This window comes from Sceloporus occidentalis, unplaced genomic scaffold (assembly GCF_023333645.1).
Source record: "Sceloporus occidentalis isolate IW3139 unplaced genomic scaffold, rSceOcc1.0.p SCAF_3, whole genome shotgun sequence".
NCBI classification, from domain to species: domain Eukaryota; kingdom Metazoa; phylum Chordata; class Lepidosauria; order Squamata; family Phrynosomatidae; genus Sceloporus; species Sceloporus occidentalis.
Window position 1 is genome coordinate 207,428,725 of NW_028316983.1, and position 21,609 is coordinate 207,450,333.

The following is a 21,609-nucleotide window of genomic DNA, read 5'->3' on the forward strand; positions in this document are numbered from 1 at the left end:
GCATGGTGCCAATGCCATCCCTCCTCTTCCCTTCTGCAGGCGTGCGGCCGAGGCGGAGGCGGAGGGAGGGAGGGCACCGTGCCAGGTTGCCCTCTCCACCATCCTCAGGGGACGAGGATGTCCCCGAGGGTGGGCCACAGCCAGGACCAGCTGCTGTGGCCCCTCCGCAGCCAGAGCAGGCTCCTCTGGCGGAAGGTAGGTCCCCAGGATGAGGGGTGGGGGTTGCCTGACTGCAGCCCCCACAACATTTGCATCCTTCACTGCCATGCCAGCAGACTTAACTTGCGCCTTTTCTTCCTCTTTTGCAGGGCTTGATGTCCTTGCTGCTTTTGCTGCCGCCGAGGAAGAGGAGCCTGTCCCGAACCGCCGCCTGCCTGGGGCACCAGGGGACTTGGCCCTGGATGCCACGGCCCTGGATCGCCTCATCCAAGCCTGGCAGCGATGTAAGTGTGCAGGTGAACCCAGGGAAGGGAGTGGGGGCACCCAGAAACCCTGCCTGTGGGAGTGGGTGATGGGTTCCACAGGCTGCTTCTAACCATCCTGTTTTTCCCCCCCTGCAGAGCAGCGGACTGAGCGGAGGTTGGCTGCCATGGAGGAGGCGATAATGAAGATGGGGGAGAGAGTAGCGGTTATAGAGCAGACCCAGGAGGAGATTCTCCAGCCCCAGCCCCCCTTGCCCCTCCCTGAAGCAGCTTCCCTTCCCTGCCCCCCCGCCATCCCCCTTCACCACCACCCTTCACCATCCCCCTTCCCTTTGTAAATATGTAAATAGAAAAGTTTTTATATTGTTAATAAAAAGTTTATTTTTTAAAAAAAATTGTGTCGTTCATTGTGCGCAACTGCGGCAGTGTGCATGTGTGTGTGAATGTGACAGCTTATGCGCAACTGTGCATTCTAATCCTAGGCAGGAGTGCTGTACAGTAGCAATGTCCAAACTCTGTCCTTCCAGGTAAGTGTTTCGACTTCATCTCCCAGAATCCCAGACCACAGGGCAAGGTGGCTGGGGATTCTGGGAGATGAAGTCCAAACACCTGGAAGGACAGAGTTTGGACATTGCTGGTTTAGGGGACCAGTGAGGCAGGCATGGTGGGAGGAGGGAACAGGAAGGGTAGAATAGATTAGATAGGGCTGGGCGGGAACACATACCCTGGGAGGCAAAATGATGTCTTTATGGGACATCATGAGAACTAGTGCCTTGTCAGTGCTCCCTGCCCCTTGATCCCAGGCCCCCTCTACTTGCCCTTTGCCTTTGGGGGCGAGTTGTGGGCGGTGGGACTGCCACTGCGTCACTGAAGAGGCTGGAGGATGGCCCAGCAAGAGGCTGCTGAGACAGTTCCACCTCCATTGCAACTCCCTGCTCCTTAGCTGGAAGGATTGCTCTTGCTGGGGGCTCCTGCTGCCCAACCCCTTCCTCCACGACCCTGGGGACAGCCCTGCCTCTTCCACTCTGCTCCCTACATACCTTTCTGCGTCTCGTGCCACCCTGCCCTCCCCTCAGGATCTCCACCATTTGCCCCATGACAACAGTCTGCACTTCCAAGGTGGTGTTGAGTCGCCTCTGCTCCTGGACTGTGGTCCCGTGCTGTTGGTCTGACCTGTCTATTGCTCTATCCTGATTCTGAACGGCCCTCTCTTGAAATTCCAGTGCCCTCTCTTGAAATCCCAGTGCCCTTTCCATGATCTCCCTGTGGGACTGTCTGCCCCTCTCCCTTTCCTCAGAGGCTCGCTGCCCCTGCTCCACCAGTGCTGTCATGTGCTCTGCTGAGCAAGCCTTGAGCTGATCCACAGCCGCCACGGTTCTAGTAGCTACTGACGGACGCACCCTTTTCTTCTTGGTCGCAAGTCGCTCCTCTGGTGTCATGGCAGCTATGGGGTTAGCTGGAGCTACTGCTTCTTCTTCTTCTTCTGTTCGTCCTCCTACTATTGGACATACAACCAGAGAGTCATAAAGCCTACAGTTAGCAGAGACCCTGAGGGCCATCTAGTCCAACCCCATTCTGCCATGCAGGAACTCTCACTCAAAGTTTCCCCAATGTGGCAAAAGGTAGAGCTTCAAACTAAGGGTGTGGGGAAAGGAGAGATTTACATGCAAGGGATGGGTGCCTTAGGAATGTGGGACACATGCAGCACATGACCATGCCAGGGACACTCACAATCCTTCTTCCCCATGATCCCTGGCCCAGCAACCTTGCCAACATACCAGCATAGTAAGCAGTGAAAGAAACAATGCCACAATTGCGCAGTTGAGCCATGCAGTTTGCCCTATTGTGCCGCACTTGCACCACTATACATTTGTTGTCAACATAAACATAGGGTTTACCTTGCATAGTCTCTTCAGCCTCACTGCCATCGCTGGCGGCTGCACTTGCCCGGGAGACAGGTGAGCGGTCACGGTAGCTGCTGGTCGTGGAAGAGGATCCAGCACGAGATGATGGTCTCCTTCTGGAGCTCCCGGCCCCAGCAGACATTCGTCTGAGCAGGGCGCGGGGGTCCAGAGGCCTCTGGCTGCTGGAGGAATTGCCTGAGTCGGGGTGTTTCTCCTGCTGCTCATCTGTATGACAAGGGACAAGGGTCATCTCTGCCCTGTGCCCACCCTGGGGCCACATCTTCCCCTTCTCCCATTTCCCCCCTCCCTTTCCCCCAGGGGCCCTGGCACATCTTACCGTGGGAGGGCATCAAAAGGTCCTGGGAACATTCCAGCTCTGGGGTCTCCTCCACCTCCTCTTCCACCACCACAGGTTCGGCTCTGGCTGGCTGGCCCACCGGGACCCTCACACGCTCCCCACTGGTAGCTAGTCTGTTGGGTCTGATGCTTCCATCACTTTTAATGAAAGCATGCAGCAGGGGGGTGGCAATCTTAGTACCTTTCGCCTGGGCATCTCTGTATAGTTTGTATTGAGATTTCAGCGATTTGCATTTTCAGCGACACTCCTCCCAAGTTCTGTTGTGGCCTTTGGCCTTCATGGCCTCTTCCACTTCTCGATATGTCTCAGAGTTCAGGTAGGACTGGTCCAATTTCTCCAGAATATTTGGCTGTGACCATATAGCTATGAGGTCAGCCGTCTTCGCATGAGACCAAGACGTCCCCCTCCCTTTTTTCGGGGTGCTGGTGGATGGCTGTGCCATCCTGCCTGGTGGCAAAAGGGAGCTGCCACACAGCTGTGCCAGGAGCAGCCGAACTGTGCCCGTTCCCCAGGTGAAAATGGCGCAGGAATGTGTGTAGGGGTTCACTTTAAATTCCAAACTTTCCCTTATCACTTTCTACAACCAAAACATCCGCTGGCAAAACTTACAACTTCCCACGATTCTAGCAGCGCATGCGCACATGCAGCTCTAGGGTTAGGGTTACGAGCATTAAAATAGAATGCAGCTGTGCCGCAGCTTCCACAGCTGCATGGCATCTGATGCTGCAATTAAAGCCTGACTCCAAACCGCGCATGTCCCGGGACCCCGACTCATTATGCGACGCAGCTGACTTGGAGCTTTTAGATGGGCAACTTAAATTTGCGACGTGACAATTGTGGCGTACCGGTGCAGCAGCTTATATACGGAGATGCGCACGTACGCTGCTTATCAAAAAGAAGCGGAAAAAAGCGGCACCTTTTTAGTGCTGCTTCTTCCCGCTTGGGGCATGCGGGCGGCGCGTTCATGATGGCATTCAGGTAAGGGCCGTCTAAAGGCTACACCTTCATGACATCATGAACACACCTCTTTTTGCCCGTCTGTAACCCGCCTTAAAGTTTGATTACCTCTGGTGAAACCTGATAAAGTTTCTAAATCAAAGAGTTTGTTTACATATTTGGGAGATGAGAGAGTTTGATTGTGAACCAATATGCTTCATAGTCTTTACAACACCTAGACAACACCTAGACAAGATGGGGAGTCCCCAGTAATAGATAATAATAATAATAATAAAATTTTTATTTATATCCCGCCCTTCTAGAAATCAGGGCGGCTTACAACATGGATTAAAATACAATCAATATACACATCAAAAGTTAAAATACAATACAATAATCATACAGAAAAATAACCAACAAAAGCCCCATAGCCCAACCTCTTGGCCACGGAAGAGGAGGGAGGCCCACAGGATTTTATTCGGGGAATGCCTGTTGGAACAGGAAGGTCTTTAAATCCTTCCTGAATTGGGCCAGGGTGGTAGACGAGCGGAGCTCGGTGGGCAGCGTATTCCAAAGGGCTGGGGCAGCTGTGGAGAATGACCTCCGTGTAGTGGAGGCCAACCTAGCCCCAGGCACCTTCAGTAATTGCTGCCCAGACGTTCTGAGGGTGCAAGGCGGAATGTATGGGGAGAGGCGGTCCTTCAGGTATCCCGGGCCCAAGCCATTTAGGGCTTTATAGGTGATTACCAACGCCTTATATTGGGCTCGGAAGCGAATGGGCAGCCAATGGAGGTCTTTCAAAACCGGTGTTATATGGCTGGTCCTGGGAGCACCAGTGACCAGCCGGGCTGCCATGTTCTGCACCATTTGCAGCTTCCGAGTTTGGTATAAGGGTTGCCCCATGTAGAGTACATTGCAGAAATCCAGTCTCGAAGTTACCAGAGCATGTACAACAGTTTCTAGGTCCCTCTGGGCCAGGTATGGGCGCAGCTGGCGAATCAGCCAAAGCTGATAACAGGTGCTCTTGACCGTCGCATTCACCTGAGCAGTCAGGTGAAGCGACGAGTCAAGAAGCACCCCCAGACTGCGCACGGAGTCCTTCACAGGGAGCGTGACCCCGTTCAGGACAGGTGGAACCACCGCCATTCCTGGACCAGGGGAGCCTATCACTAGTACCTCCGTTTTCTCTGGATTCAATTTGAGTCGGTTTTCCCTCATCCAGCCCATTACTGACTCTAGACAGGCCACGAGAGGAGAGACGCCATCCCCGGTCACTGCATCAGTCGGAGACATAGAGAAAATAATTTGGGTGTCATCAGCGTACTGATAACCCCGCGCCCCATGTCTCCGGATGATCTCTCCCAGCGGTTTCATGTAAATGTTAAATAGCATGGGAGACAGAATGGCTCCTTGAGGGACCCCAGTTTTAAGGGGCCTCTCATCAGAGCACACGTCTCCCAGCTGCACCATCTGGGACCTCCCGGAGAGGTAGGAACAGAACCACTGAAGCGCAGTGCCCCCGATCCCCACCTCTGCCAGGCGCCCCAGAAGGATACCATGGTCTATGGTATCGAAAGCCGCTGAGATGTCCAAGAGCACCAACAGGGACACGCTTCCCCCATCGATGCTCAGACGGAGATCATCGACCAGGGCGACCATGGCAGTCTCAACCCCGTAGCCCGCCCGGAAGCCAGTTTGAAATGGGTCCAGATAATCCGTTTCATCCAAAACCGCCTGAAGCTGGATCGCAACCGCCCTCTCGATCACCTTTCCCAAGAACGGTAGCAGCGAAACAGGCCGATAATTATTATGAACCAGGGGGTCAAGGGAGGGCTTTTTTAGGATCGGTTTTACAATGGCCAATTTAAGATCCGATGGAGATAGCCCATCCCTCAGAGATGTATTAATTATCCGGCGTAACAACAGTGTTACCGCCGGTCCCCCCTGGGCTGCTAACCACGAGGGGCAGGGATCAAGAGAGCAGGTTGTTTTCCGAACACTTCCGAGGATCTTGTCCACATCCTCGGTACTCACCAACTCAAACTGATCCAGTTTAACATAGTCCACAGAGGCTCTGGACACTTCTACTCTAGGTTCTGCTATAATGTCGGCGTTCAGACCTTCGCTTATACGAGAAGTTTTATCCGCAAAAAAGTCGTTAAACATGTCACAACAGGCCTTAGAAGGTTCAAGGATCTGGTTCAGGGTGGGAGGGAGCTGAGTTAGCTCCCTAACCACCCTGAACAACTCTGCCGGACGCGACTCAGCGGACGCAATACGAGCACCATAGAACGAATTCTTTGTTGCTCGTATTGCCTCTCCATAGTCCTTTAACAGTTGGTCTAGGAGAGTCTTGTCGTTTAAGCGAAGGTGTTTCCGCCAACGGTACTCTAGCCGTCGCAGGACCCGCTTCCTTGCCCGGAGATCTTCCGTATACCAGGGCTTACGTTTGGAAGCGGGCCTGAGAGGGCGCTTGGGAGCGATCCTGTGTATAGCCCTAGAAAGTCCGGTATTCCAAATACCGGTAAGGGCATCAACAGAGTCGCCGTCATTTCCAACCGTGAGCCCCTCTAAGGCTTCTTGGAACCTCTCAGGTTCCATCAGCCTTCGAGGGTGGACCATCCTAACAGGTCCACCACCCCCGGGGGGGATCTGGGTAGAAGCCTTGATTTTCACCTCTACCAGGAAGTGATCCGTCCATGACAGGGGGGAAACATTAGTTATTTCCACCCACGGATTTTCCGCATCCGAACAGAAGACCAAATCGAGAGTATTACCCGCACAATGCGTAGGACCCTGTATCAGCTGGGACAGGCCCATGGCCGCCATGGTATCCATGAATTCCCGAGCCGCACCGGGTGGAACATGGCTGGCCGTGAGGGAGATGTTGAAGTCGCCCAGGACAAGAAGCCTGGGCGTCTCCAGCATCAGCTCAGCAACCAGCTGTGTCAGCTCGTTAAGGGAGTCCGCTAATGCACGGGGTGGCCGATACACTAACAGAATCCCTAGACTGTCCCTAGCCTTTACGGTCAGGTAAATACACTCGATATAGGAGGTCTGTCGGATGTGGTTCCTGGTGAGGGACACGGTGTTCCTATGTATCAAGGCCACACACCCCCCCCGCCCACCTAACCTGCGCTGATCCTTCACCGAGAACCCAGCGGGCAGGGCCTGAGCCCACACCGCATCCCCTTCAGGCCCCAGCCAGGTCTCGATAATGCAAGCCAGGTCACACTTAGAGTCCTCCAGCAGATCCTGGAGGATGTGGGTCTTGTTGTTGACAGACCTGGCATTGCACAGGAGCAGCGACAGGGTTTGTGGCACGGTTGGAGTGACCCTCAGGTCCTTCTGGTTGGGAGGGGGACAGGAAGGCGGGATAGATATGATGCATCTATCACGCCTTCCCCTGGAACGCCAGTCCCTTCTCCCACCACCATACCTCCCCCTGCCCCACACAACCTCAATTGGAGCCCCGCTCGCAAAGATGTTATCCCCGGCCCAGGCATCCCCCGCTTCCCTATCCTCCCCCCACCCTCCTATGGCTATTAAAGGAGCAGGGGTTAGCCACCACAGGCATCCCCTGCTCCCAGGCTAATCCAAAGCCTCTTCGCCCAATAAAAGCTGCGCAATTGCGCAGCTCCGCAGCAACGGAGCTCCCCAGTCCGTAGGCGGCACTCCCGGGGCGGTGCGCAGATGCGCACCTCCGACACCCCGGGAGGAGGCCGCCCGGCCGAAGGCGCAGCTCTGGTGGCGTCGGTGGTCCGGCGAGAGGCAGAAGGGGGCGTGTCAAGGAGGGACCGGTTGCCCGGCTTTTGTACCCGCCGCTCTCACCTGGCGGGCTCCTCCCTGCTTCCCCCCAGGTGTTCCTTAAAGGCCCACTCGCTTCCTGGCCGCCAAACGCCAAAGCCAGAAGCCAAGCCCAGAGTCTTAAGGGGGTCCCGCCGCGGAGCTCCCCAGTCCGTGGGCGGCACTCCCGGGGCGGTGCGCAGATGCGCACCTCCGACACCCCGGGAGTAGGCCGCCCGGCCGAAGGCGCAGCTCTGGTGGCGTCGGTGGTCCGGCGAGAGGCAGAAGGGGGCGTGTCAAGGAGGGACCGGTTGCCCGGCTTTTGTACCCGCCGCTCTCACCTGACGGGCTCCTCCCTGCTTCCCCCCAGGTGTTCCTTAAAGGCCCACTCGTTTCCTGGCCGCCAAACGCCAAAGCCAGAAGCCAAGCCCAGAGTCTTAAGGGGGTCCCGCCGCGGAGCTCCCCAGTCCGTAGGCGGCACTCCCGGGGCGGTGCGCAGATGCGCACCTCCGACACCCCGGGAGGAGGCCGCCCGGCCGAAGGCGCAGCTCTGGTGGCGTCGGTGGTCCGGCGAGAGGCAGAAGGGGGCGTGTCAAGGAGGGACCGGTTGCCCGGCTTTTGTACCCGCCGCTCTCACCTGACGGGCTCCTCCCTGCTTCCCCCCAGGTGTTCCTTAAAGGCCCACTCGTTTCCTGGCCGCCAAACGCCAAAGCCAGAAGCCAAGCCCAGAGTCTTAAGGGGGTCCCGCCGCGGAGCTCCCCAGTCCGTAGGCGGCACTCCCGGGGCGGTGCGCAGATGCGCACCTCCGACACCCCGGGAGGAGGCCGCCCGGCCGAAGGCGCAGCTCTGGTAGCATCGGTGGTCCGGCGAGAGGCAGAAGGGGGCGTGTCAAGGAGGGACCAGTTGCCCGGCTTTTGTACCCGCCGCTCTCACCTGGCGGGCTCCCAGTTGGGGGAGATGGGGGTGTTCAGGAATACATAAGAGGTGAAAGGGAGATTCCAGTCTTTTTTAATATGGCAGGACTCATTTTTTGGCTTTTGGTTCCCTTCTAAAATGGAGGTGGGGGGAGGTGTATAGCGACATCCTTTTTAATAAGCTCCTCCATCCCCAAGCCTTTCAATATGGCTATGGCTATGTACCATTCACACTACTAGGTCTTGGCTGTGGAAGCCATCACAGACCACATGTGCTCATGCTAATGTTTTAATATTGCATATCTGGGTGGATAAAACCTGTTATGGGATGTTCAGATACTTACAACTGGTGCTCAAGGGGCATACAGTGCAGGAGAGGCAACCTCTGGGTCCAAGTCAAAGAGTGACTAGGGAGAGAGTGTGCTAGTTGTGGATGACAGTGACCTTTTGTTCCTCCTTCCCGACTAATATTCAAGGGACCGTTTGGGAACAAGTGAATTGCTGTAGCCCAAAATGAATTTAATCAAGGCCTAAACCCTGTCTGTGCTGCCCTGCCTGCATCTGAAGAAGATGGGTGTCAAACAGGACTTCTAAAAATGGTGTCCATATGTGTAGAATTCCTTCCCCTGAAAGATGTACCTAGTGCCAACACTGATTAAAAAAATATTTATTTTATGTATTTTGGTGGGAAATGCAAAAAAGACACAGGCTCATTTTACCATGTCTGCTGGTCCTGTAGCAAAGTTAAAAGATATTGGTGTAAGATACATCAAGTAATCCAAACCATATTGGAAACCATGTATACGTGAGTTCTATTGTTAAACATTACTTCGGCTTTAATACCTGAGATTGAGAAAAAAACATTGGCGAATGGTATTATACCTAATAACAGCTGCACGTCTAATTTTGGCAAAAAAAAAAAAAAATGGAAATTAGAAAGAATACCAACAGTGGAAGAATGGTTATGTAAAGTGATTGAATTAAGAAAAATGGATAAAATAACGGTTTGGGGGAAAAAAATCTACAAATTATTGGGAAATAGAATGGAAGCCATTGACAAAATACTTATATAAGGTTTGGGAGATGAAAGAATCTCTGTTATAATTATAAGATAATAAACAGTCAATTATGAATAGATATAAACGAAAGGAAACTATAAGACATAAGGAAAAATATTTAAATTATCTTCTTTTTCTTTTTCTGACAATTAATGTGAATTGTAGACAACAAGATAAGTAGTCGGTATATTGATTCATTTTATTTTATACTTTTGTGGGAAGGATATTGAAGCTGGATGTGAACTCGGAAGACAATGAAACAATGGTTAACAATACAGATATATTCTATTGTATATTATTTTACATTTTGTAATGTTGGTATTTTAAAATAAAAAATCAATAAAGACGATTATTTTATGTATTTTTAAACATGGGTGTTTATCACACTATACTCTTATAGTGCTACTATTCCACTTTAACTGCTCTAGCTGCCTCCTGTTGCATTCTGGGATTTGCAGTTTTAAGGAGGGGTATTTAGAATTCTCAGGCAGAGAACTCTGCCTGAGAATTCTAAATACCCCTCCTTAAAACTGCAAATCCCAGAATGCAACAGGAGGCAGCTAGAGCAGTTAAAGTGGAATAGTAGCACTATAAGAGTATAGTGTGATAAACACCACCAGTGTCCTCCTGATTTCTTTATACCTATGCATTCTATTTTGCTTTTGTAAATGCCTTGGAAGTTTATGTAATTTATAATATGGAAAAATAAGATAGAATAAATAAAAATATGATACCTCATATTTGGGCTGTAATTGTATGGCCAATGCCCTGTATGTGTGACAAGGAATATGTAGAGGATAATCACCCTCGTTGATTTGTGTTTATTCATAATAAATTAAATAATAATTTATTATGAATAAATATAAATCAATGAGGGTGAATATCCTCTCCACATTTCTTTATATCATTTCTTTTCCTCAATAATGGGACTCAAGGCAGTTTGCAAAAGTTTGATGATCTGTGGACACAACACACATTTCTGAAGGCTACCTTGAGTCCCATTATTCAGAAAAAGCCAGAAAAGTTGATTTTAGAATTGGTTGGAAGGATTATCCATTTTTCCGAGTTGAGGAACTAACAACTGCAGTATTCCACTTCTACTTGGCTTGTGGTTTGTGGTTCACTGAAAAACAGCATGGGATATTTTGCTGGGGCAGAACTGGTTCAGTAAGTTGAAAGGCTATGGTAAAAAAAAATGCCAATGGCAAAAAAACCCAATAATTCAACATTTTTCAAAATACAGACATTTTTTGTTTACAGAACAAAAAAAAATGTTGTGCCTGGCAAGCAGCTGAAATGAAGGGACATTGTTTACAATAATTTTGGAACTCTGTGCATGTGCATGCATATGTGTACATATGTATATACCCCACCTTTCTCCAATGGTTGGAACTCATTTATTAAATAGATAAATGCAGCCTGCTACTGATTCCAACCACCCACTGAGGATGTCCCCTGTCTCATCTGACATGGATGACAAGGGCTGGAAGTACCTTGAGAGGATTACAGTCGTAAAAGCAGCCTAAAATTACTTTCAAGTTAAAAAGAAAAGGAGATATAGCTGGGTGTCATCTGTTCCACACAGCATCTAGTAAGGCTTTTTGAGTGCCCACCATGTGACAACCATAATACAATTAGACATAAGATGCAGCCTATGTGTATATTCCCCTTGTGAATCCTTGATTGCCACTGTAACCAAGTTATAACCACTAAGTTGTGTTCACACAATTTTGCATTGTTGCAGCTCCCCCTGTCTACATGAATAATGTAGGAGAATGGACACTTAATAATTGGACAGGATTCTTGATGTTCCTGAAGCTATCATTCAACTCAGTGTGTAAAAATGGCTTTTTTCTATAATGGTTCATTTTTTCCTAAGAAAATCTTTTGGATTTGAAAATGGTGGTGACAAATATAAGTAAGGCTGCAGAGCTATTCACATTTACCATAACTTACTGGAACTTCTGAATAGCGATGCATTTATACATTGTCCTTCTGGCCTTAGAGCACTCTGTGGTTTCACAAGGTAAGAAATATTAATTTAAAAAAAAAACATATAAATAACACTACTATAGATAAGTTTTTAAAAAGAAGATTGAAATGGAGTATGAAAAACAGCAACATTCAAACTGCAAGATGGCTATTATAATGCCATATTAGCCTGGAAACAAAAACAGAAAAACTTTGGCTATTAGAGCATTTCTATATTTTGTTGAAAGCAGGTTGGAAAATAATGTGCATTTAAAATGTAGCAGATTATATTCAATTTTGTTTTATAACCTGCAAATTCGCAGAAGTCAATATGAAGCTAAATGAAACTTGGGGGAGGGGGGGGATAACTTTTACTAACTCTGTATCTGTATTAAAATAAAAGCCTCATGATAGAAATGGTGTGTGTGTAAGTGTGTGGTGATGCTCAATTTTTAGTTTGGTTATCTTCTGGATTTTTAAGTATTTCTAAATGAGACCAAGCATTTTCTCTTTGTTTTACCTAATATTTAAAAATGGCCAAAGAGAGAAAGAGAGAGGGAAAAAATTCCCATGGGTCACTGAAAATTATCCTTTCATTCCAGCCGCCTGTTTCAAGTCAGTCAAAACATTCCAGACTTCAAAAGAGAGCTTTGCCTGCTTAGGCCATTTTGGTGTCTTTCTATGGTTGGCCTATGAGGGATTGGTTATTTGGATAAATTAATTTGTGGAGCCTGCTAGCCTTCTAGAAGACCTCAGTGTCTGACTGCAAATTAGTTCTACTGAACATGCAGAAATCCCCGGGCAGACTAAAAGAAATAAATGGTGATAAAATCTAATACTACAAAGTTTGCAATGTGATTTTATTCTCCCATATACCCTGTAAGCAAAGCTAATGTTAAATTTGAAAAAGTGTGTGTGTGTGTGTGTGCGCACACACACATATAGAGTCCACAAAAGCATACAATCAGATCAGTACTCTAGTCACAGCAGAAGAGGCAAAGTGCCAAATTTAAAGTAAAGCGTCCAGCAGGAATCTTTTTCAAGAGCAAACAAAAATGTCCTAGCTTTCCACAAATTCAATGAGGTATTTACATTACGGATGCACCCCTGCTTAAGCCAGGAAGTCACACAGTTGAATTCTGCTTGAGTTCAGGGGCTGTGAATAAACTGCTATGCAGTCATTTAATGCATAGTTGTACAAGTGCCTAAGGATAGTTTATCCTTAAGGAAGAGGAGAGATTTCTGAGCCAAAACCAACAAACATGGCTCCTCAAGCGGAACAATGGGCCAGAAACTCAGTAAAAAGGAAAATAAACTTTGCTGGCAGTTTGTTTTTTACTGTTAAGAGCTAAGCGACAACTTTATCCAGACTTTCCAGAAGAGGTAAAAGATTTCACATACACCCTGCGTTCTCATGGCTGCTTGAAAGTTTATGGCAGACTGTGTAATCCTGTTTCACTATGCTTAATCCACTTTAGAATAGGCAATTGTATATTTGCTATCTTGAGTACAGATGCACCTGGAAACAAATATTTCTATCTCAAAGCATGTGGCACATACCTCACCCCCACCCCAACCCCAGGTTTTAATCAGAGCCTTATATTTTCCTCATTTAGCCAAAAGCACCATGTAATTTGGACTACACCAGAGCTTCATGCCTCTCAAAGCAAGAATTCCTATATTCAGTAATCACTTCATTTATTTAATATGAAGGAGAAAGCCAGAATTATATTTATCAGTGTTGACAGGAGTTACCACAAAAGTGCTATTGCTGTTGATAGGGCTTTCTCTACAGTGGTTGCATGTCTGTCTGTCTGTCTGTGCCTGTTGATTTATGTTGATCCCATTATTTATCATTTATTTGGAATGTTTGTATTCTGCTTTTCACCCTTTCTTATCTGAGAGAAGACATGGGTAAGGATTTCATTTTAGTTCTTTTTTCCCTAATACTTAACAAAATCCACAAACTTTTTAATCTTTGGAGTGGAAAGAGATTGAAATTTAAATGGGAAAATTAGGGCTGGATTTGTCCATTCAGGCCCAGGGTTTGAATGCTGAAGTCTTACTGCATGGGAACTACACAGTAATGCAGTTGGCCCTCTGTATCCATGATTTCTTTATCCATGGATTCAACATCAATGGCTAGAAAATGATATATACACATACAAATTCCAAAAAGCAAACCTTGATGACATTGTATTCAATGGGGTTTGAGCATCCATGGATTTTGGTATCCACAGGGGTCCTAGAACCAAACCTATGTGGATATCAAGGACCCACTGTATCAGTTTTTATACCACTTTAACTGTCATCACTCCATCCTGGGATTTGTAATTTGCTGAGATTCTCTGCTAGACAGCTCTCACTACTAAAAACTTCACTAAACCACCAGGGTGACCAAAATGGTGAAATATCTGGAAACCATGCCTTGTGAGGTGTGGCTTAGATAGCTGGATATGTTTAGCCTAGGGGAAAAGTTAATAGCTTTTTTAATATGCTTCCTTTGAGTGTGATGGAATCTCCTTCTTTGGGATTTTTTAAACAGAGGCTGGATGGCCATCAGTCAGGAGCACTTTGATTGTATATTCCTACAAGGCAGGGGATTGGACTGCATGACCCTTGCAGCGGTATAATTCCATGATTCTACAAGTCCCAAATCCTATAAAATGGAGTCATGACAATTAAATTGGTGTGAAACTAAGGGTCAAAATAGACAACCCCAAGAGAGTGGCTTTGCACCACCCCTTTCAACACCAGATCAGGGCCACAGCAACGGTACACCACAGCCCTGATCCAGCACTTTGACAGCTCTAAAAGAAACTGCAAAATGCCACTGCTTTTATAGCTGGCAAAAAGGCTCCCTTGCTGCTGGGGCGGCACTTTTGATGTGCGTCATCTCAACGCTGCACCATAGGAGTGCCGTGATGCCACCCACCATGACGGTGAGTGGGCAGCATGATGCCAGTATGGGGGCATCGTCAGGGTGAGGGTCATCCAAACGCCATGCACCTATGCTGCCCCCATGGCAGTGTTTCAAGCCAGTGTGTTTAGCCCCTTATATAACTGAATAGTGCAGATAGACTTATATATTCTTCAACCAAGTTTGTGATGCTTAATTAATGTTGCCAGCTCTTTTTTCTTGGTAGTTTCCCTGTTCATAATAACATGACAAGCAGGTACAACAGGGTGTTTTTCATGATAGAACAGCTATTCCTCTTGAATTTATCCATTGCAGACAAGTAGGAATTTTGATCATTATTGATTTTTTTTACCATCATAACTTCTCATTTGAGACACAATAATCTTAAAACTGTTAAAAAATTAATATGATAAGAAAGAATGCTATAAACAAATAATCATGTCTAATAGAGCCTGTACAGACCAGCACTTTGTGCTTGCCTGCAGGCGAACTAGGGCTGTGTTAGGGCTGATCGTTCACATGCTCGAAGCTCTTGTTTCTTCACTGGGGTGCCATGATTATGTCCATCGAGCACAGTGCCCAAATGGCACTGGGTGGAAGGGTGTCATGATGCCACGGCACTTATGATGACCCTTCCTCATTTTGGGGCACTGATCACTGCTGCAGCCCCGATCTAGGACAGCTTCCAGCTGCCCATCTGTACAGCTCCTCTGTCTCAACTAGGGTAAACCTTTTGAAATAAAGGAACTTAAAAGTTCCTGTAGATTTCCTAAATTCGGTTTAGATTATAATATCTGATAATGGCAGAAAATCATACAATTTTTTGTTACAATCAATGTTATTCTATGATTAAAAGAGAAAACTTTAAACAGAATAATTAAGCCCATTTAAATTATATTAGCCTATTTGATTCCAAATGTTGATCCATTAGCATTACTTTTGAGTTTTCAACATTCGTAAAGCTATGAGGTGAAGAAATAGGAGAATACATGTTCCTGGAGTCTTACTTGTCTTTGCAATTTTTTGTCCATGTATGCACCTCTCCCAAGTATGGTGTGATACATAATGTCTGTGTGAATGCATGTGTGTATGTGTGCACACATACTTACTTTCAGTCCAGCACCAGTAGCATTGACAAAATTACCATGTATTTAGCTTTCTTTGTATAATGGCTGTAGGTAAACTGTGAGCATTATAGAATAGTTGACAGAATACTGTACATACTCATCTGTAAATCTAGACATTCTAGTCTAAAAATTGAGCCAAAATTGATTTATAGAAATAGTAATAACAAGTATGGGTCAATCAACAGGTCAGTCTAAGTACTATACTTTAACTCTTATTTTAAAAAATGGAACGATCCCTTGGTGAAAGGCAAGAGCGTAATCTGTCTTGGAAGCACTGACCCCACTCTGTGCTCTCAATGATCCAGCCTTTAGTACGATCACAGTTATGCCAGATGGAATTTTGTAAGTTTTTTGGAATTGTTTTCCTTTGCTTCATCCTTTAGATAGATCTTTTTTGTTTCATGCCCCTAGGTTTTACCCTCATCCTATCCACAGGCCATATCAAAATCCATCATTTTGGCCCCCAAACCTTCCCTTGAGTTATACTTGAGGTCAGTTTACTGTTGAGTATATACAGCAGATGTTGGAGAAAAGAGCTATATGAGCCACATAGCCTGCCCTGAGTCCCCTAACTTAGCCAGTTGCCCAGTGGTGTAGTAGAAGATATTGGCTCATTGCTAGTATTGAAGTAAGATGCAACCATCTGTCTTCTCAGTATATAATCCACTCACAGAACTGAATTTACTTCCCTTTTTTCATTTACTTTGGGTCCTAAAATATTTGGCATCAATCACAAACTGGACCAGCGGAAGTGTAGGAATGCACGATATTGCCACCCATAGCTCCTGGAATCTATACACGGAAGGTGGAGAGAAAACAGGGTTTTTTATTCTACAAGTCTAATGGCAGCTTTGGGTATGCTGACAAAATTATGACATTTTTTCCTTCAAATTATAATGTTATTACTCTTTGTTGATATTCTACCCTATTGGTATTGCTACCTTCCTGCATTTTATATAATAACTGAACTTTCAAAAAATATACATTCAGATTGCCTTATTATCTTGCATTCCACAATGTAGATTTAGCATAAATTAGCAAAATTGCCCAAAGATTGATAAGAAAGGGTCATATGTGGAAAAAATCGTTTTGATGTTCAGTGTTTCTATTGTATTGCTGTAGTGGAACAATGTCATTACTATTGTAGAATTTATCACTTGTTCAGTGTTTTTGTGTTCATTTAGATTACTATGCATGATTTTTAAATTGTGATTAGACCAGAAGAAAGCAATCTTGACAATACTTATTGCATAAACCACCTCCAACCCAGGGCTGCTCTGTCCCTGATTTGTAGTTGCTGCATCCATTTCATTAACATGGAAAACTCATCAATGACCTTCCAGTTGTGCAAGTCCCCAGGTGTGAAATGACACTGCAATTGTGAGATTGGCAGTCATATGCTGTCAGTGTCCCCTTCTCTCCTACTGTCCCTTCTGCCCCTTGCAATTCCCAAGCAGTCTGATTCCTTTTATTTATTTCTATTATCTTTTTTTTAAAAAAAAACTTATCTCACAGTAGCAGAGCTCCAGAATTGCATAACACTGGGGAATATTTTTTTAAAATAAAAAATAACCAAGAAGAAGGCTGGGTAGGGTATAGGCAGGGAGGTGGGGTTAAGGGAGAGTGAAGAAGAGAATGTGATGGAAGCAGGAGCCCCAGTCAAGAGATTAAGAAGATGTGCAGTGGTGGATGATTTAAAAGTGTTATGTTTGCATTTTTTAAAATACCGATGCAATTTCTGCAAGAGCCCGGCTCATGTGGTAATGCCCTTTGATCCCACTTTTCATCCAAAGGACTTAAGGAAGCATACATGGTTGTCCTCTACCTCTTTGTCCTCATAGCAACCCTATGAAGTAGGTCAGACTGAGAGATACGCCCAGTACAGATAGGCAGCTGGCAGGAAGTGACGCAATTGGGGTGCGTGTGCGTGCCAACCGCACCCCTTCCAGGAAGCTGCTTTAGGCATCACTGCCGTGCCATTTGATGGCTATGGTAATGATGCGGGCCTAAAAGGGGCTGCATAGAGCTGCCAGTCTGTCAAGTCTCATACTGATTACCACAAGATCTGAAACCATGTTTCTCCAGATCTAGTGAAATATTCTACTATCTATCATTCTATGAATTATTTCATTATAAGGACTAATACAGTTTCAAAGGAACTTAAAAAGGACTCAGCAGAGTTAATTAATGAATTAATTGGTTTAAAGGCTAAAATATTAGCTGACTCATTGGCAGCAGCAGCATGCTTATTCCTGTGACATTTATATCAAGTAAAAGGCAATAACTTTAAAATTAAATACATTTGCAGTTCAGCTTTGATGTAGCCTTTAACCTCTCATGTTATAATAAATCCATAGCTCCAGTTCATTTATGTGTGGGACAGGGCTTTAAGGAGTTTCCAAGCACTCAATTATGACAAAAGTAATTACCACTTTAATGGCAATAATTCTTTCCTCAGGGATGACATGCTGTTTACTTACAGTCTATCCATTTATCCCCTGAGGGTCCTCTATTGAAGATATCTTCTTCCAAATTATATATTGGCTGTAAAGCTACAATGCACTTCAAATGGTCCCAACACATTAACACCTGTAGTATACAGAACTGCACAGCTGTATTAATCTGTTGGCAGGAAATTAAGAATAGGCTGTTGTATGTGCAGCTTGCTTTGTAATAAACATGTACACACTTGTCAGGAGAAGCATTCATCGTCAGCAAATTAGAATAGTTTTTCACATAAATATTCTAGCTTTGTTGGTCAGGAAAACCAGCATATGCCAAATGAAGGAAACTATCGTTCACTAATGAAGGTTGTCATCAGCTGAAGAGACCAGAGAGAGACTGCCAAAAATGTTTTTCTAGTCATTTTCAGGCCAAAGACAGAAAATTGGCGGGGAGAAAACTCCTCTGTCTCTGGTATGCTATTCTGTCGATGTCTTTTTCTTGTAGTGCTTCAAAAGACATAAAAATAGAAATAGGACTGTAAATTGAACTAGCTTTGCTTGAAGAACCTTGCTTGAAGCCAAGGAAATCATTATATATCTCAGAGAGTTTATCTTAGGTCATAATTGTGGAGTTTATATGTTGTAAACAAAGCGGCGGCCTGCACCCGCCCCTTTCCCCACCAGATCGGGGCCTCAGTGGCCAAAGCGGCAGCCACTGAGGCCCCGATCCGCCGCTTTCCAGGCTGCAGGGAAGTGGCAAAAAGCCCCTTCCCTGCAGCCTAGAAAGGGGTGTCCTTGGGGCTTCAAGGCCCAAGAACACCCCGTGGTGGTGGGGAGGAGGAGAAAGGGGCCGCTTGGCCCCTTTCTCCTCTGCGTCGCTGGACGCAGCCGTCTGAAGGCTGCGCCCAGTGACGCAAATGGCAAAAGGAGCTCCGTTTCGGAGCTCCTTTTGTGGCCGGGGAAGGGACGCACTATGCGCCCTGGTGCGGCGTGACAATGTCATGTCCGCGCCACCCCGTATAAAGGCGCCGCGGTCGTGACGTCGTAATGGCGGCGGCCATATGGAACGACTGCCGCCATTTTGTGTGTGCTCCGCACGTGCTAGGGTTGGGGGCGTCCGGAAAGGACGCCCCTTTATAACCCTAGCACGCGCGGAGCGCGCACTTTTAGGCCCATTTGTAACGGGTCATAGGATGGTTTTCATTTTCACACCTTTAGAAACAGCTAACTTAGGTAACAGTCAGAAGACAGACATAGCACAAACTAAGTCTTTTCTTGTTTGGAACTGTATTATAATTTTATATTTGATTATATGTATTAGTTGTTTTTACTGTTTGTATTTTAACTGCATAACTTGCTTAATTTTATATAGTTTACATTTTATGACTTTTAGATTGTACACCATTGGCAGATTATGTGCTGTTAAAGTGCCATGCAAATTTATGGCACTATATAAACAAACAACAACAACAATCTTCTGCTTTCAAATGGTACAATTATTTGTAATAAAAAAATAAATAAAAGGTTTACATTGTTCCTGCACAGTCATAACATTTGTCATTGTTGTGTGCTTTCAAGGCATTCCCAATGTATGGTGTCCCTAAGAATTTATCATGGGGGTTTCTTGGCAGGTTTCTTCAGAGTGGTGTTGCCATCGCCATCCTCTGAGGCTTAGACAGTGTGACTTGCCCAAGGTCACCCAGTGGATTTACATGGCCAAACTGGGAATTTAACCCTGGTCTCAGAGTTGTAGTCCAACGCTCAAACCACTATACCATGCTGGCTCACACATGATCATAACATCTCACACAATATTAATCAGTTAGAGTTAATTTCTATTCCCAGGACCTGACGGGTGGTTGAAACTTTCTCCAACATTTGGGAGATATGTGGTCCAAAAGCACAGATATCTTACAGGACATGGTTCTGGTCCGGTGACACACAAGTCTCCCCTGTGTGTTGCTAATATAAAAGGAGGACTAATTTATTATTTTTTTTCAACTTAACTGATTTAAATTTGAAAGGAAGCATCAAATTAATGCCAAGAAAAAGTTTAAAACAATGTTACTAATTAATTAAACAAGAATGAGTGCTAAATTACCCAGAAATTTTATATTTCATAATTGTTTCTTTATCCAAAATCTAGTTCTCTTCAATTTTTGCAAAACATAAGGAACTTGGGTTACTTAACTCCAAGGTTGAACAATTATAAATCAATAGGAAGGTAGGGCAGCTTAGAAGGGCTGGTCTTCATTAGATAGCCTATAGTCTACACCAGAAATCACATGGAGGATCCCCATCTGTCCCAGGATATGGAATTCTGAAGCTTTTATACCTGGAACCATTGCTGGATATATGTGAAAATCAGTTAGTGGGGGGGGGGGGGGGGGATGGTGAAGTAAAGAGATGGGATAATAATAATAAAAAAGGAAAACAATGACAAGTGCATCATAGTGTGGGTGTAAAATAATGGATGCCATTTTTCTGTTTCCTTTTGGTAAGGCTTTTACTGTAGGCTTTTAATTTAAATTTAAATAGGGATTTGATGTAGTCCACCCCCCTTTGCTAATGCAAATGGTACTGAATTGATTTTTTTAAAGCTTATTAACAATTAGCTAAGTACATCAACTCCTTTTTCCTACTTTTTCTGTCTCTGGCAGCTACTGATGAAGGCAAGTTTCTCATTCTGCCCAATGATAGGATTTGTCCTAAGTATGCCATCTCTTTAATAATAGTTCAAAACCTGCCTTAAATAAAGTATATGCTGATTTTTTTGTCTCAGAGAAATTTATAAAATAACCAAAAACCCACATTGTTCACGTGAAAAGGGGATGCACCTGTCTCAAGTCTTCAAAATACAGTTGCCCCTCCTTTTTCATGAGGATCCGTTCTGGATCCCCTCATGAAAAGGGAGTTTTGCCTATATTCAAGCCCCATTGGCTTAAATATAGGCATGGGCATGCAGATGGAGGGGGGGGGCTCCATTTGTCCCTTAAATATAAGCGAAGGATGAGAGTCTGAAGAGCACGAGAATGGAGGGAGGACTGTACACAGCTCCTCCTAGCCTGTCCCACCCATCTGCACATAGCAGAGGCATATGGGGCATGTAAACCTTTCTGTGTATAGGCTTACTCATGTCTTGAACTAAATATATCCGCAGTACACTCTTTGATGCCATTTACGTGCCATTGCCCCATTGTATAGAATCCTGGGGTTTGTGGTTTAGTGAGGCACTGAAAATCTGCTTCAAATAACTTCCCTAAATAGACCACTACAGCTGCAGACTGCATCTACATTGAATACTTAATGCAGTTTGATACTGCTTTAACTGCCATGGCTCAGTGATATGGGATTTGGGGATTTGTAGTCTTTGTGAGATATTTAGCTTCCTCTGTCAGAGAGCTCTGGTGCCACAACAAACCACAAATCCCAGGATTACAGAGAAGGGAGATAAGATAGTTAAAGCAGTGACAAACTGCATTAATTCTGCAATGTGGCAGCAGCTATAGACACATAATGGTCCACACAAAGACTTTCTCTAATTGTAGGCAGCCAAGACAGATCTGGGTAGAACTGCATGTTATTGTGAGCAAGGCATGATGCGGCTTGCAGTCCCTTTCTATACACACAATGCCTCTTTATATGATTAGGATATGAAGAGATTACTTGTCCCTGTTCTTGTCTGGAGGCCTTTTCACAGTTATAGAACTATGAATCCACTATAACTACCATGGCTACATTGTATGGAATTGTGTGACTTGTAGTTTAG